This window comes from Elephas maximus, chromosome 5, assembly GCF_024166365.1.
Source record: "Elephas maximus indicus isolate mEleMax1 chromosome 5, mEleMax1 primary haplotype, whole genome shotgun sequence".
Classification (NCBI taxonomy): Eukaryota; Metazoa; Chordata; class Mammalia; order Proboscidea; family Elephantidae; genus Elephas; species Elephas maximus.
The window spans coordinates 135449101-135468098 of record NC_064823.1 but is presented as its reverse complement, the minus strand read 5'-3'; positions in this window follow the sequence as shown (position 1 = coordinate 135468098).

Sequence of the window (18998 nt, the reverse complement as noted above, 5' to 3'; positions counted from 1 at the left end):
AAGACACCTGGGTCTGGTCCAATGGCCATGAGCTCATGGAAGATGGTTTTACTTACAGGGACAGCAGTTTCCTTATCTATAAAATGGAGAGTGTAACACCATCCTCATTGGATTACTGTGAAATGCCTTGGAAATGCTTTAAAAGTACGTAAATTGCTAGAGAAAACACAGGACACCATTGCCTTTGCTGACAAGTTACTTGGATCCAGGCCTGACATTTAGGCCTCGTGGCTCTGTGTGATCTTTTGGGGGAACAAGTTGTTCCTTCCCTCTCCTGGTTTTTATTTTCTGTTTATTGCTTATTGTTCTCTTCATTTCTCGGCAACTTTAAATTCTTTCTGAAAAGCGATGGGATGGAAATAAATAAATGAAAGAAACAGATTTGATCCACCAAATATCCTTATGAGGATAATAACCCACTGTGCTCAGGGATTTTTTTTTTTATTAGAAATGGATTACTTTGTGTTTTTAAAGGGGCTTGATTTGAAGATGCTGCTAATAAAATGCCCTGGGAGGCGAAACCGTTTAAATTTTTGCCAGTGCCTTTTATATGTTGGGGAAGGGGAATTTTGTTCTAACTGAACAGGTATTTGAGAGTGAGGCTATGAGGGTAGTGAAAATAACCCACTTCATGCCAGAAAGGAGCCCTGGTGGCACAGTGGCTAAGCGCTCAGCTGCTAATCCAAAGGTGGGCTGTTTGAATCCATCAGCCCCTCCTCAGGAAAAATTTGTGGCAGTTGGCTTCCATAAAGATCAAACAAGCAAACAAAACAGTCCCACTCTGTTCTATAGGGTTGCTATGAATTTAAATCAACTTGATGGCAATGGCTTTGATTTTTTGGGGGGGGCCAGATGTTATGTGAAGTGTTCTGTGTAACTTTCCCCCACTCAGTATAACAACACTGAAAGGTTGACATTGCTGGTTCTGTTGTACCAATATGGAAATTAAGGTGTAGGGAAGTTAAGCTGCATAGTTTACAGTATTGTAAGAACACATAGCTGGTAATCTTAGAAGCTGGGATCCAGGGTAGATCCTTAGGAATCACAAGGAGGAAAAACAGGTGCCCTCAAACTCTAACACAAGGTTATCTGAAAGCATGGCAGTTCTTTTCATCTGATTTAGATGAGCAAACACCCTGGACCAGGGAAATACATGTTTTCACTGCATGGTGCTTCATGAGTATTAGGTTGGTATTTCTAACCCCTGTTCCTGGTGGCTTTTGTTGCCTCACCCAAGAAAATAAAAATACAACGCTTTATTACTATTCCTTCTCTTTTAACTGAGGAGCCCTGGTCGCACAATGGTTAAGTGCTCAGCTATTAACAAAAAGATTGGCAGTTCGAACCCACCAGCCACTCCACAGGAGAAAGATATGCCACTCTTCTTCTATAAAGATTGTCATTGTTGTTGTTAGATGTCATTGAGTAGGTTCCGACACACGTCAACCTTATGTACAACAGAACAAAACACTACCCTGTCCTGCGCCATTGTCATAATCATTGTTACACTTCAGCTCATTGTTGCAGTCATTGCATCAATCCATTTCACTGAGGGTCTTCCTCTTTTTTGCTGACCCTCTACTTTACCAAGCATGATGTCCCTCACCAGGAACTGGTCTCTCCTGATAACATGTCCAAAGTATGTGAGAGGAAGTCTCGCCATCCTTGCTTCTAAGGAGCATTCTAGCTGTACTTCTTCCAAGACAGGTTTGTTCATTCTTCTGGTAGTCCATGGTATATTCAGTACTCTTCGCCAACACTGTAATTCAAAGACATCAATTCTTCGGTCTTCCTTATTCAGTGTCCAGCTTTTGCATGGATATGAGGCAATTGAAAGCACCAGGGCTTGGGTCAGGCACACCTTAGTCCTTAAAGTGACATCTTTGCTTTTGAACACTTTAAAGAGGTCCTTTGCAGCAGATTTGCCCAGTGTGCAATGCATCCTTTGATTTCTTGACTGCTGCTTCCATGGGTGTTGATTGTGGATCCAAATAAAATTGAATCCTTGACAACTTCAATCTTTTTCTGTTTATCATGATATTGATTATTGGTCCACTTGTGAGGATTTTTGTTTTCTTTATGCTGAGGTGTAATCCAAGGCTATAGTCTTTGATCTTCCTCAGTAAGTGCTTCCAGTCTTCTTCACTTTCAGCAAGCAAGGTTGTGTCATCTGCATGTTGTAGGTTGTTAATAAGTGTTCCTCCAATCCTGATGCCTTGTTCCTCTTCATATAGTCCAGCTTCTCAGATTAATTGCTTAGCATACCAAAACCAAACCAAACCCAGTGCCGTCGAGTCAATTCCGACTTATAGCATCCCTATAGGACAGAGTAGAAGTGCCCCCTCGAGTTTCCAAGGAGCGCCTGGTGGATTCGAGCTGCCGACCCTTTGGTTAGCAGCCGTAGAACTTAACCACTACGCCACACTGAATAAGTATGGTGAAAGGGTACAACCTTGACACACACCTTTCCTGACTTTAAACCATGTGGTATCCCCTTGTTTTGTTTGAATGACTGCCCTTAGTTTATGTACAGGTTCCTCATGAGCACAGTTAAGTGTTCTGGAATTCCCATTCTTCACACAATTGTCCATAATTTGTTGTAATCCACACAGTCGAATGTCTTCGCATAATTAATGAAACACAGGTGAACATCTTTCTGGTATTCTCTGCTTTCAGGCAGGATCTATCTAACATCAACAATGATGTCTCTTGTTCCACTTCCTCTTCCCAATCTGGCTTAAATTTTGGGCAGTTCCCTGTCAATGTACTGCTGCAACTTCTTTTCATTGGTCTTCAGCAAAATTTTACTTGTGTGTGATATTAATGACATTGTTCATTAATTTCTTCATTTGGTTGGATCACCTTTCTTTGGAATAGGTATAGAATAGTATTTATGCATATCCTGTAATGATTACAGCTTTGGAAACCCTATGGAGCAGTTCTACTCTGTCCTATAGGGTTGCTACAAATCGGAATTGACTGGACGGCAACAGGTTTTCTCCTTAAACCACTACCTCTACTCTTAAAAAGAAAATATTGAAGGTGTCAAGAATTTCATTTCACTTGGATCTACAATCAATGCCCATGGAAACAACAGTCAAGGAATCAAAGGACCTATTGTACTGGGCAAATTTGCTGCAAAAGACCTCTTGAAGGTGTTAAAAAATGAAGATATCACTTTGAGGACTAAGGTGAGCCTGACCCAAGCCATGACATTTTCAATCGTCTCATATGCATGCAAAAGCTGGACAATGAATAAAGTAGACTAAAGAAGAATTGATGTATTTGAATTATGGTGTTGGCAAAGAATATTGAATATACCATGGATTGTCAGAAGAACAAACAAATCTCTCTTGGAAGAAGTACAGCCAGAGTGCTCCTTGGAAGCAAGTATAGTGAGACTTCCTCTCACATACTTTGGACATATTATCAGAAGGGATCAGTCCCTGGAGAAGGACAACATGTTTGGTAAAGTAGAAGGTCAGCAAAAAAGGGGAATACTCAAAACAAGATGGATTAACACAGTGGCTGCAACAATGGGCTCAAACATAGCAACACTTGTGAGGATGGCACAGGACTGGGCAGTGTTTTGTTCTGTTGTACATAGGGTGCCTTTAAGTGGGAACCAACTCGATGGCACTGAACAACAACTGCTCTTACCTTATAGAGTAAGAATGCTGAATTTGAAATCAAGTAGTTACTTTACCTCCTCAGATTTCTTATCTGTGAAATAGAAATAACAGTATCATGTGTCTACTTAGGAGGATTAAACTTGATAATCCTTGTAAAGTGCTTACTTAGCCTAGTTCCTGGCAAAAACAAGGGTTCAATAAATGTTAGCTGTTACCATTCTCATTTTCTCCTTACCTCATATTCCTACTGGGAGCAACTAACCCAGACCAGTGCTAGAGCACACGTAATTTGAGCCTTCTGCGACTGAATTCACCCTAGCTCATGAGCCCTCCATTGCCCTTTATGGCAGAAAACATAATCTTGGGCTGTAAAGTTCTACTGGTTTGAAGCTTTGTGTCTTTGGGGTTGATCTTCAGTGATATTCAGCACTCTGTCCCTGCTTGTCTTGCTCCCCAGGATGGAAACTGGCTGTGGTGGGAAACAGGTTGCAGATGTGTTTCCCTTCCTGTGTTTCTACTGGCTACCACTGTCCACAGCATCACTGAGTTGGTCCCCGCTGTGGGCATTGTTCATTGCTCTGGCTACACTGAGATCTGGAAGTTGGCAGGGAATGGAGAGGCATCCTGCATATCCATCGATGGTGGTTTTAGATTATGGGGTGCACACGGGCCCCACCCATACTGCAGTTATATTTAGTTTTACTCTCGCTTCTCACTGAGAAGGGGCTGTCACTTCTTCTTTTGGACTCTGCCAGCCCTAAGTACCCACCTCCTTCCACCTCCTCCTGGGTGCTCACCCTGTCCTGGGATGATGTCAGAGCACTGTGCCAGTGCTGAGTCTCCACTGACCTCTGTACCTCTTCGTTAGGTGTCCCCAAAACACCCTGAGAGCCTTTGGGTGCTCTGCAGAGCACGGGGAATGGGACGAGGCACTGCATTCTGATTCCTTCATATCCCATTGTGTGGGAGGGGGTCATTTGTAAGCTTACCATTTTTAGACAACTTCTTGTGAAAAGTATATGCCAGTTTTCTAATTTTGAAATCATCCCCCATCTCAGAGGATGTTCTCTTGCTGTGCGGCAAAAGCTCCTCTTACTGTCTGTCCCTTATTCATCTCTACCTCTGCTTTTTCCCAGACTCATCCCTGCCTTTTTTCCGGGAGTGGATGCAGAAATAAGAGACAAGGGCATGTTTCCAGGAGCCCTGGTGACTCAGTGGTTAAAGTACTGGACTGCTAACCAAAAGGTCAGTGGTTTGAAACCGCTAGCAGCTTCACTGGAGGAAGATATGGCAGTCTACTTCCGCAGAGATTTACAGACTTGGAAATCCTATCAGGTCACTATGAGTCAGAATCGACTCAATGGCAGTGGGTTTGGTTTTTTGTTTGAATGTTTCCACACCCAGCTTCACAGTCGCTCTTATACCACCTTGTCCTTCCAATGGGATATGTTTGGCACTTGAGAAAAGTGTTCTTTGAATGTTGAAGCTGAAGAATAGAGTCCGTTTCCTGTTGGTGTTAGTCAGCTTTAAGTGCTGCTCGACCATCATTTATTGGATGCTTACCACATGCCAGGAAACCCCACTGATATAGTTGTTAAGAACTAAGGCTCCTAACCAAAAGGTCAGCACTTCAAATCCACCAGGTGCTCCTTGGAAACCCTATAGGGAAGTTTTGCTCCATCTTATAGGGTTGCTATGAGTCAGAATTGACTCAATGGCAACAGTTTTTTGGGGGGTTTTCCACATACATGCCAGGAGTCCCTGGCTGGTGCAAATGGTTAATGCATTGGGCTGCTAACTGAAAAGTTGGAGGTTTGAGTCCACCAAGAGGTTCCACAGAAGAAATTCCTGGCTATCTGCTTCTGAAAGATCACAGCCATTGAAAACCCTATGGAGCACAGTTTTACCGATACACCTGGGGTTGCCATGGATTAGAATAGACCTAATGGCAACTGGGATCACGTGCCAGGCACTGAGCTCTGTGCCTCAGAGACAGCACCATGCTAACACCTGAGAGCCCCTCTCAAGAGGCAGACATTGGTATTCTTCTTTTACAAAGGATGAGGCTGAGGCTTAGAAAGGTTAAGTGGCATGACCAAGCCAGTTAGTGGTGGGCTTGGGACTATCACCTGAAGGATTTGTCTCCAGAAGCTGGATAAGTAATTGGGAAGCTAAATATCTTTCTTATAAAGGCAAGTAGCATATTGACCATATTGATGTTTACTCAACTTTCTTTGTTTTTCTCTCCCTGCCCCCTTCTGTGAGAAGGATTCTGGCCTAAAGCAACAATGAGTGAATATTCTCTATTCCTTCTTGCTCCCATGTCTTACTTGTGTTGTTCTTTCTGGTTTCTCCTCTTTCTCTCTGGTAAGTTCAGTGGCAACACTAAAGGGATGGGGGGGTCTGGACGGTACTGAGTGACACAAAAATGACTGTCCATACCATTTTTGAGCAGTGTTTCAGCAGGAATTTATTATTAAAACATCCCTGTAGTTACTTATAACAACAAAAACATTTTTCATAAGTCCAGCTTACATGCATCGATATACCTATAAGGCTAAAACTATATGCTAATTTACTTTTTGAACCTTCAAATTCCCTTCAGTTAGAGTTGTTGTGATTGCCCAATTACAGTGACACTTCAAAATATGTGGTTTTGTCTGTACGCACTGTAAGCATGATAAGATGTTTTCATTGCTGTAATTGTTTTTATAGTCACTGATTTTGTCAAATTTTCTGGTGTTTTAGCTACAATATTGTGGTAATTAGTATTTATAAATTTATATCAATAACTGTTTTGAGAATGAAGCAGTAATTAAAGGAAAAGGAGTGATATACAGGAATTATGATTTTATAAGTAACATTCGTATACAAAAAATACTACTAAGAATTCTGTATGGTCTGGTAAGAGAGAAAGTCCATGGGGAGTGACACCATGAGTTATAACACTGTGTGACACCACCTTAGTGACACCACTGGATAAGCTCCAATCCATTTTTCAGAGCTCTAATTTTAAATGTTACCGTCTCTACCACATTGCCCCTCACGTCCCCATTGTAGAATGAATTGTTCACGCATTTTGTGTCTCTACAAAGCATTGTGTACGTCCTGTATTCTAGCACTGTCACTGGACTGGTTGGCAGACCTCACTTCTTTGGACAGCCTTTTGGCTCTGAGGTTGGTACAATTCTGAAATTTATACTGATTTAAAAATGGACAGGTGCATTTAATGCTTCATTTTTTCCCCGTTCTTCTTCCTCAGTGTGACTTGTATGTCTTCCAATAGATGACATATTGTAATTAGGAAATATGGCCAGTTCTTGCCTTTTGGGAGTCCTGGTGGTGCAGTGGTTTAGAATTACAGCTGGTAACCAAAAGTTCGACAGTTCGAATCTACCTGCTACTCCTTAGAAACCCTATGGGTAGTTCTACTCTGTCTTAAAGGGTTGCTATGAGTCGGAATTGACTCGACGGCTACTGGTTTGGGTTTTTTGGTTTTTTGCTTGGCTTTTGATCTTGCCTGGTGAATTGTAAACTCAGGAGTGCAGCCTAGGTGACTATTTTATTTTTATCTTTTTAGTTCCAGTACCTGACAAATTGTCTGGCTCATAAGAAGCTATTGAATAAATGAATGGATAAACGAATGAGATAGATAGATAGCTGCCCTCAGGTCAGCTCTGACTCAGGGCAAACTTATATACAACAGGGTGACATGTTTCCCAGTCTTGTGTCAGCCTTGCAGTTGCCAGCATGTTCAAGTCCATTGTTGCAACTGTTGTGCCAGTTCATCCCTCTGTGGGTCTGCCATGCCCTAATTGGCCCCCACTTTCCCAGATGTGATGTCCTCCTCCAGAGATTGATCCTTCGGATGATGTGTACAAAACAAGTGTATCAAACAATGTTCTATTGTGATAATAAGGTTTCATTGGCTGATTTTCAGAAGTAGATTGCACTCCAGGCCTGCTGGTATTTGAAAAATCGGTGACATAGCTCCTAGCATCACAACAACACATAAGCCACCGTAGTATGACAAACTGACAGGCAGATATTGGAAACAAATGAATAAATTATGCACTGAAAGAATGTGGTTATAATGAGCAAAATTTCAGTATCCTATGGTTTCATAACGTATCAGGCATCTGCTTGGAAGTTTTATTTTGAAACTCTGTAACTTGAAATTTTTATTTCAAAGGACCGGACAAATCTTTACTAACTAAATATATGGCTTGCCATATGCAGCTCCTACTTCCTAACTCCACAGCTCTGTATGTCTGGTGAACCTTAGTTTCCTTATCTGTAAAGATGGGATACAAAGAATTATCTGCTTCAGAGACTCAGAAGAATTTTATAAGCTCTCAAGCACTGTGCCCATGGGACATATTTTTCATAGGCTTTTACTATAATCTTCACATGTCGCTGAGCTAAACTAGGTTGCTAATTTATCATTGATGTTCTCGCTCTGCAGTACTGATGGTTGCCTACACAGCGGTTACCCCTACTTCCTCCCCACCCGCCTTCCTCAGCCCTCCCCACCCAGCCATGTGCCTCAGCAGAAGTTGACCACACCTCCCACGGGGTTAGCAGGAGATTCCCATTTGCCTTTTGTGTGATTTGTTAGGGATGGTCAGAGCATCTGATTCTGAGATGCGAGGGGAAAGATGTGAACGTAGCTCGTCGGAAAGTTTCCTTGCTGCAGACTCTGGCTCTAAGAATTATGTTTGCTCAGATTCCAGGAGAAAACTATACTCAGGGGATTATAAGCCTCATTAACAGTAATAAAGAGCATGCATTCTTCAAAAATAAATGAACAGAGCATACATAAATGAAACAGAGAGAGCCATAGGGAGTGATCATTTCTCTTCTTCCTGTGGGTGTTATTATCTGGATGCCACACTTGCTTCTGCCATTTTGCTATCATTCTCAGGTCACACTGATACTGAGGATGGTGCAGAACTGAAAGTTGGGGGAAACCTGGACCGTGATGATATTTTGAGTCTCTGAATCACTCAAATCAGAAGTCCACCTATCCTGGACTACCAGTCGTATTAGAAAATACATTATCCTATTTAAACCATCCACATCCATCTTCATGCTTAAATATCCCAATTCCTGTTATCCTCCCTGATAAACACCTTGCTTCTTGTACCTTTTATCTACCTGCGGCATTGGTGGTTCTGTGGGAGAATTCTTATCTTCCATGTGGGAGACCTGGGTTCAGTTCCCGATCAAGGCACTTCCTACACAGCCACTACCTGTCTGTCAGTGGGCTTGTGTATTGCTATCACGCTGAACAGGTTTCAGTGGAGCTTCCAGACTAAGATGGACTAGGAAGGAAGGCTTAGTGATCTACTTCTAAAAGTTAGCCAGTGAAAACCCTATAGATCACAACAGTCTGATTCCTAACAGATCATGGGGATGGTGCTGGATCAAGTAGTGTTTCGTGCATGAGGTCTTCATGAGTCAGGGGCCAACTCAATGACAGCTAACAACAACTTTTTAACTATTCCTCTGCAATACTAATATTCTCATCTAGAAAGGAGTCTCTTCCCTTGTAGTGTCAAAGACTTCTGCACACCTCTTCCCTACTTGGCTTAGCTTGGTTCTATTTCTAAGGCATTTCTGAAGGGTCCTTCCAGGCAATTTTTACCCCAGGTCAACTCAGAAGAGGAGTCCTGGCAGCAAGGAGACATCAAACAATGGTAGAATGTGTGGCTGTTTATTGCAAAGAGACTCTTATATTTTGGCTATATGTCATCTTGGTGAAATTCTTATTAATTTATAAATACGTATAGAACACCTCTAAGAGTAGTCCCTAAGCCAAACTCTGAGAATATAAAAATGAATGAATGGCAAGATCCTTAAGGGTAGGTCAAAGAAAATTATTCTGTCCAATTCTGGAAGAGGATGAGTTCTGAGAAAGGTTTAGAGAAGGGCTCTTGACTGATGCTTCCTCAGGAGGAACTCAGAGTTTCCCCATTATTCCTAAAATGAGAACTAATGGCTTAGGTGAGTAGTCTTCTTTCTCTAGCTGGATGCTGAATTCATTTCCTCTTTTTCAAATCTCCCGGAGAGGAGGAGCACCTGTCAGGTAACAATGCTACCACAGAAGTGCAGGGACTGGTAACTAGCCGCCAACCAGTTGTCACTGAGTTGATTTCTACTCACGGTGACTCCATGTGTGCCAGAGTAGATCTGTGGTCCATAGGGTTTTCAATGGCTGATTTTTCAGGAGTAGATCAGCAGGTCCTTCTTCTGAGGTGCCTCTGGTTGGACTCAAACCTCTAACCTTTAGGTTAGAAGCTGAATGTGTTAACCGTTTGTACCACCCAGGGACTCTGATAACCAGCAGGAGGGTAGTATTGTAGGTGTTTGTAAAGACTTGGATATAGGATATAGGAGCACTGGGGGAGGAGTTGGAAACCAGGATAGAGCACTCCTAGACTTCCAGTCAGCTAATGCTTTGAGTACACCATCGAATCTCCCTGTGTCTTACATCTTGAGGAATGTGAGTTTGGATATTTTCTAAGCACCCCCTGATCCCCCACTATTTGAAACTTTATCACTATGGTTAATAAAGTTCAGAATCAATCAGGAGAAATTTATCAAGTACTCAAAAAATTCAGCCCAGGCAAATGTAAAGAAAGTTATTTTAGATGCCAATACCCAGGTTTTTAGCAATGGTGGTCAAAAAGCATATAGCCTCTCACAAATAGTTGCTCACAAATCAGTGATTATTTGCAGTTTTTTTGTTGCTTAGGAGTTTTCCTGCTACGTTGCCGGGAGAGAAATGGCTGCAACCAGTACTTCAGTTATGGGCCTGTAGATTCTGTTACGTGCTCTGTGCTCAGTTCTTTGTACATTTTGGTGTTTCCAGCCTCTTGGGCGTAGCTGTTAAAAGGCTGCATAAGTGCCACTTTCTCAAGTTCTGTACATCAAGTATGGGCCCATATCTATTGACAGTGTGTCCGTATAATATATTGTCCAAACTGTGACACTCTTGAGAATGAATGAGGACACCACTAATAATTATACAGGGAAACAGGTGTAAACTGGGCTTGGCTTGAGCAAACTGGACCTTATGCATACACAATCCATTGAGCACCAGCTGTTTAGAAGTAGGGAGGTCACATGTAATATGGAGATATAGATACTTTCCCAGGTCAACATCAGCAAGGCACCACTTTTTAGAAGTGGGGAGGTTATATAGAAAATGGAGATGTAAACACCTAGGTCACCATCACTTGTATGGTATCATCATCCCCACTCGCCAACACCAACCAAACTCATTGCCGTCAAGTCGATTTCGACTTATAGTGACCCTATAGGACAGAGTAGTACTGGCCATAGGGTTTTCAAGGTGCGGCTGGTGGATTCAAACTGCCAACCTTTCGGTTAGCAACTGAACTCTTAACCACCTGCAAAGGACCCTGCACCCTCCTTACACCCGCCAAACACCTTTAAAAGGCGGATTCATATGCTTTGATTGAAATAACAAATGATGGACGATTACTTGCTTCATGGGAAGTCCCTCCAACTTGTCAGTTTGCTGAAAATGAAATAAATAAATGAATCATCCCTGCTTCATTCCCTATTCAATATAATTAATTCTAATCTGGTGCATTTTCATTTTCTCCATGTTTAATTCTATCATTTAAAAGGCACACACAGAAGAGAAACCTTTTAAAATTAGTAGAATAATTGTGCTGCTCTTGCCACTCTGTGAAAAGGCTCTTGAAAAAAATACCATGACCTGAACTCAAACATCAAATGGTTTAGAAGTGAGGCCTTCAACATCTGATTGACGGGATCACATTGAGAATTGTTTTTATCTTGCCTCATACATTTGCTGATGTTTCCTATCTCCCCAGCACAGAGCTTTACTCTTGGAAAATATTAAGCATGGACTTCTAGTTAATTAGTTAATACCATGGATAGCTTCATTTTTATATTTCCAAATCATTGTTTCTGGCATTGAAGGGTATCATAAATAAACTTCAATTTTACAGCAAATACACTGACTATTGAGATAACCTGAACAGTGTTTTGGTAATGGCATCTATTCATACAAAGCTTGCCACTACTAGGGAGGGAAATTTAGGGAATTTCCAGGCACCTAAGTTGGTTTTTTAAGTTGGAGGAAATTGGTCATGATTGCCCTGACATTATAGTTTGCAGATTCTGCTTGATCCAAAAATTTTAAGTGCCTTTGAAACCTATAAGCTCTCTTCTTTCTGAAGGGACTATCACTCCCTGATGGTAAGGTATTCACAGAGATATTGCATGTAGTAATTATAATAAAAATAGCACTCTACATTTGCATAGCAGTTTATAATTTACAAAGTATTTTTGCGTACTCACTGTTTCATGGGACCTCTCCACAACTATCGAAGAACTTGTTAATGGCAGAGAACACTGTGAGTTCACTAAAGCCTATTCTCTTTTCCTCCTCGCAAACACAAAACATTTCCCAGCCTTTTTTGGAGCTAGGTGTGTCCATGTTCTAGCCAATGAAATGGGTAGAAATGATATACATATTCCCTGTGTAAGTCCAGCCCATTAAAAACTCCCAACAATTCCTTCATGCTCTGGCTTTCCTCATCAGCTAGCTGGTTGCAAAGCATCCAGCAGAGGTCTTCAATTCCCAAGGTAGATATTGGCAAATTATGGTCCACAAACCAAATCTAACCTGCCACTTGTTTTCGTATGTAAAGTTTTATGGGAACTTGTTTATTTATTTTCTGTGGCTGTTTTCATACTAATAAGACAGAGTTGAATAGTTTCAATGGAGAATTTATGGCCTGCAAAATCTAAAATATTTACTAGGGGGTCCCATATAAATAGTAAAGCGGATGGCAGAACCACAAAATAGAAAAAGCCAAGGTCCCTGAACTCGTCTGTCAGTTTGTCGTACTGTGGTGGCTTGCGTGCTGCTGTGATACAGGAAGGCATGGCATCAGTATTTCAAATACCAGTAGGGTCACCCTTGGTGGTCAGAATTCTGCAGAGCTTCCAGACTAAGACACATGAGGGAGGAGGATCTGGTAGTCTACTTCTAAAAAAATTGGCTGGCGAAAATCTTATGAATAGCAGAGGAATATTGCCTGATGTAGTGCCCGAAGATGATCCCCTCCAGTTGGAAGGCACTCAAAATACAACTGGGGAAGAGCTACCTCCACAAAGTAGAGTCAACCTTAATGATGTGGATGGAGTAAAGCTTTTGGGGTCTTCATTTGTTGATGTGGCACGACTCAAAATGAGAAGAAACAGCTGCAAACATCCATTAATGATCAGAACGTGGAATGTACGAAGTATGAATGCAGGAAAATTGGAAGTTGTCAAAATTGCAATGAAATGCATAAAGATCAATATCCTAGGCATTAGTAAGCTGAAATGAACTGGCATTGGCTATTTTGAATCAGATAATCACATGGTCCACTATGCCGGGAATGACATATTGAAGAGGAATGGTGATGTATTCATTACCAAAAAGAACATGTCAAGATCTATCCTGAAGTACAACACTGTCAATCATAGGATAAAATCCGTAAGCCTACAAGGAAGCCCAGTTAATATGACTATTATTCAAGTTTACACAACTTCTAAGGCCAAAGATGAAGAAATTGAAGATTTTTGCCAGCTTCTGCAGTCTGAAATTGATCAAACATGCCATCAAGTTGCATTGATAATTATTGGCGATTGAAATGGCAAAGTTGGAGACAAAGAAGGATCCGTATTTGGAAAATATGGCCTTGGTGATAGAAACAACTCCAGAGATTGAGTGTTAGAATTTTGCAAGACCAATGACTTCTTCATTGCACATACATTTACTCACCAACATACATGGCAACTGTACGTGTGGACTTTGCTGGATGGAATACACGGGAATCAAATTGACTACATCTGTGGAAAGAGACGATGGAGAAGCTCAATATCATTAGTCAGAACAAGGCCAGTGACCAAATGTGGAACAGACTATCAATTGCTCATATGCAAGCTCAAGTTGCTGCTAAAGAAAATTAAAACAAGTCCACAAGAGCCAAAGTATGACTTTGAATATACTCCACCTGAGCTTAGAGACCATCTCAAGAATAGATTTGACACATTGAACACTAATGACCAAAGGCCAGATGAGTTGTGGGATGACATCAAGGACATCATACATGACATCTAGGACATCTTGACTTTCAGGTTGATGGCCTTTGCAGAGTCTATTGTAGGTTAAATCAGGGTTGCTTGAGAGTAGTTGTTAAATCTCAGTGCCTAATAAGGTGTTGCGACTCATTAAAGAGTCCTGGATGGTGCAGATGGCTAACACACTCAACTGCTAACTGAAAGGTTGGAGGTTTGGCTTCACTCAGAGGAGCTTTGGAAGAAAGGACCAGCAATCTATTTCTGAAAAATCTACCTTTGAATCAACCCCATGGAGCACAGTTCTACTCTGACACACATAGGTTCACCATGTGTTAGAGTCGACTTCTTGGCAGTTGGTGACTCATTATTAGATGAATTTTAAAGTATCTATCCACTTATCTACCCCATGGAGCACAGTTCTACGCTGACACACATCCACTTATCACCTATCCCTAACCACCCCTTTGCCCTGCTCTATTCACTCTTACATGGAGACTTATTCTAGCCCAATGAGCCAACTGAGAAGGAATATTTATTCAAGCCAGACATCAAAGTGACTCTGAACAAAGGGTGTTGGAACTGCCTGACCAGTGCCTACTGTCACAAAATACAGGGATAAATATGATCAATACATCCTAGAGGTGCTGTTTAGGAGACCTGGCTTTGAGAGGCACATATGTATACATGAGAAGGTTGGGTCTTTGGAGGTAATCCAGTTTAATTAATCAGTGCCTGCAGTAACTAGGAAACCATGAAAAACTCAAAGTAAATTAAAAGGTACATAACAAAAGCTAACTTCTTCTTACCTGCCTTAAAGGGAGGTAGACTTGACTTTGGAAATATATTATCTCGAATCACATAAAAGTGCTATTTTTGTAGGTCAAAAATGGTTGAATATCAGGACTTTCCTGTGTTTCAGCCTAATGTGCATATAGCTTATAAGATCTTTAGCAGTCGTATAAATGCTAAATTTGAAATTGCACATTAGTGGTGGGAACATGCTGATTGAGGCTGGAGTATAATGTGGATTGGAAACCCTGTTTGTGCATTTCTTAATGGGTAACCTTGGAGAAGACATTCCACCGACCTTTGTTTGAGTCGCCTTTTCTGTAAAGCGAGAATTAAATATTTTTCGGGATCAGAGTTTTTTTGGGGAAGGGTTAAATGCAATAATTTATGGAACAGTGCCTAGCATAGGGTCAGCACACAAATAGGCACACAGACTTTTCCAGAAACGCCCTTATGGTTAACACAGACTACTGCAATTGGCTCACATACAGTTCACTTGAAAGAAATGGACACCATACATTGTCAGTCACCACCATCTAGAAGCTACCGAGCTCTGTTCAGTATAACAAACACTTATGAGTGACTTCTATCTGCTAAGCATTGTGCTCGGGACTGGAGATAGAGACTCAGAGTCCTTGGAAAGTATCAGTCACTCTGGTTTTCTCTTCCGCTTCAAAGGGCACTTGCTGGATTATATATGTATATGATTAGTATACAGGCACCAGGTACCCAGAAAGCACATTTAAAAAATATGAACAAATTCTGCTTTATTTGGTTTTAGAAAGCGGCATTGATTTAAACATGGAAAGCTTTTGTCTTTCATGGTTATGGTTGTGAAATATGAGGCTACAAAGCATGGGCACAATGTTATACATTTTTCTCATTTAGGCATTTCGCTGATGCAGCACCACATGTGACCTTGCTCTGCTACCCAGCTGTAAAACTTTACCCAAACACTGTCTGATATGTACGAGAAATTATTTTGTGTGTCGTAGGTGATTTCTTAGTGCTTATTTTTCTCCTCTTTCTCAACAGACAATTTTTCCTTGGCCTAAAATCCCCTAGATGGCACTAGAGAATACAACATTTAAGTGGCTTATATAATACCCCTAAGTAAAAAAAAACTTAAAAAAAAAATAAAAACTTAGATAAGGTAAAATGATTTTTATTTTGCTGCAAATAAATGTTAGTAAGAAGTTGAACCGGATGGAAGGTGATGTGCAAGGTTAGTGTTTGTATGTTCACTATTTAAAAGCTATACTAGAGGCTTCTGGAAAGTGAAAATAGGTAACTTTATATTTGTCTCCAAATTGGTCTTTGGTATCTTTATTAGAATAAAATTCATTTGATGTAGACAAAAAGATGTATAAACAGGACAGATCCTGGGGCTGATTGTCAGCTCCAATGACATTTTTATCAGCGTATAAAACATGGTATCAGAGTCTTATAGGACAGAAAGGAGTGGGTTTAAATAGGACCCCGAACTTGGCCCAGGAATAATGAGCTAAGGAGCCTGGAAGTAATACAGTGGGGGATGGTGGCATATATGGCAGAACTATAGAGCTACCAGGCACCTGTGCCAGCCAAAGACGGCACCTGCAGGTTCAGTGTGGCCCACAGACCATGAGTGGACAAGTTTTTAAAATCCAATCCCAGTAATTTTTTAGGTAAGAAATATGAGGCTGAGATAATGTGACTTTCTCAAGGTCGCAGAGTTATTTAGTGATAAAGTCAAGTTCAAATCCATTTTCCTGACTCCACTCTCCCTTTTTAATTGTACCTTAATGTGCCAAAGTCATCTCCAACAGCTCCCACTCCTCTAGCTTCACCATTGTTCTCTCCTTGTCCCCTCTCCAGGGGTCCAATGTATTTGTAGTCACAGGATAGTTTGGGTGATCTGAGCTGCAAGTGACTTGAGTGCTCCCAGTCCAAGAAGTTTAAATAATAACGCAATTCCATTTCTTTGTAACATAAATTCTTAGGCAGGGCAGCTCTAGAGTGTGCCAACTCAGCAGCTTATGATATCACAAAGGGCACAAGATTTTTTCATCTTTCCACATCTTTTCCTTCTTACTTTTTGCCCTCCTTGGCTGAAAAATAACAGTCGCTCCTCCAGGTATCAAGTGCAGACATGACGAACATCAGTGATGAAAGAGGGACTGCTCTTTTCTTGAGTCTCTTTCCAAGTGTGAGGAAACCTTTCCTGGAAACCACCAGTAGACCTTTTCTCATGTCTTCCTCATTGGCCAGGACTGAGTAACTGCACCCATTAAATCAATGACTACCAATGGGAGGAAACCCTGGTGGTGCAGCGGTTAAAAGCTACAGCTGCTAACCAAGAGGTTGGCAGTTCGAATCCACCAGGTGCTCCTTGGAAAATGAATGGGGCAGTTCTACTCTGTCCTATAGGGTCACTATGAGTTGGAATCAACTCCATGGCCACAGATTTTGGTTTCATCTTTTACTAATGGGAAGGGACAACCACAATTGCCCTGGGGCTCTCAACTAGAGGAGGTACCTATCCCCCGACAGAAGTATTTGGAAATATGTGGTAATGTTGTTGATTTACAAGGTGGCTAACTGCCTGTCTGCCATATTTAGGGCCCAGGCCACTGAAATTCAAAATGTTCTACAATGCTTAGGTCAGTTCCTTAAGTGAAGAATGGTCTCACCCAAATGCTAATACTATTGAGAAACTTCCTATTGAGTCACAGGGACAGGAGTGGACTGCTGAACTAATTAGGACTTTGGCAAGAGGCAGAAAAGGAAGAATGGCTACTGAGTGGATAACTGACAGCCTACTTCTCCCTGTTCCTGCTTGGTCCTGTGTTACTGCTTCCTGGAACTTGGCACAAGTAGCATAAGGGCAAGTGTTCAAAGATGGCCAGCTTCCCTGGGTCTTTTGGCAACAGACTACAATAAAAGAAAAAAGAATATAATAATTACGACGAACTTACTTGGATGACGTGAATGGGGAAAGATTTGTTTCCCTTCAACAGGCAAATAGTGCTTTTATTTTTCTACTAGGATGGGAATGGAAGAAAGAAATAATCGGTGAAGATGGATGGATGGGTCTGTTTGCTTGTTTGTTGTTTTTGGGGGGGAGTTGGGAGGCCACATGCATCTAGAGCAAGACACTGATTTCTTCCATATTCCCTAGGTGTGAAGGGAAAAAATTAACAAAGGTGAGGCAATGCCATCATTTCACGGAAAGTACTCAGGCTTTGAAGCCATAGAGACCTTAGCCACTGTGATGGTTAATTTTATGTGTTCATTTGACTAGGCTATGGTGCCCAGTTATTTGGCAAAACACTATTCTAGTTGCTGTTATCAAATAATTCTATGTGACCAAATCAGTTGGCCTCAAGTACAGTAGATTCCCTTCTATAACATGGGAAGGCTACAATCAGTTAAAGACCTTAAAAGCAAAAAGGGAGTTTCCTAGGGTGTATTCAGCCTCCAGTCAATAAATAGACATTTTGTTGGAACACTCTTATGCTTCACTGTTCTAGTTGTCTGATCTATAGATTTTGGGACACAAACTTGCATGAGTCTACAGCCTGTAGCCTAACCTACAGATTTGGCATTTGCCAGCCCCCCACAGTCTTGTGAGCCAGCAGGAGTGTCCAGCCTGTCACTTGACTTAAAAATTTGAGACTTGCCAGGGCCAACAATCATGTAAGCCAGCAGGAGTCTTCAGCCTGTGGCTTGACCTAAAGATCTTGGACTTGCCAGCCCCCCACAGTTGTGTGGGCCAATTCTTTGAAGTGAATCTCTTTCTGTGTGTATATTTCACTTGATCTATTTCTCTAGAGAACTCTAAGACAGTCACCAAACCATCAAATCCAGTTGTTTTGTGAACTAGATAACCCTGAGCAAATCACCAAAGTTCTCTGAGCCACAATTATGTCCTCTTTGAAGTATGATTAATAACAATATATACCTGGTAAGTAGTTGCCATGATTACATGGGCCAAAAGAAGGCAAGTCCCCATCACAATGTTTTCAGAAAGTAAGTGCTCCGTAAATGTCAGTTTCCATCTCTTTTTTTCTTAATGTGACATTGTTATTTATTTATTCATCCTTTTTCCTCATCTAGGGTTTCCAGACTTAGCAAAGAATAGACTCCATGGCACCTAACAATAGCAACAACTCCCAGTTAAGTTTGAAGTGCAGATAAACAACAAATAATTTGTTAGTATAATTGTGTCCCCAAAAATGTTGTTTATCTGAACTTCACAGTTAAGGTATATACTTATGCTAACAAATAACTTGTTGCTTATCTGAGCTTCAAATTTAATTGAGAATCCTGTATTTTATCTGGCAACCCTATCCTCAAATCTCTTTTCTTCCCTAGGTTCTCTCTAGCCAAAGAACAAGTAATTTAAGCCTGAGTTAAACATCACTGTTCTTCTCATGGAAACCTTCGTGGCATAGTGGTTAAGTG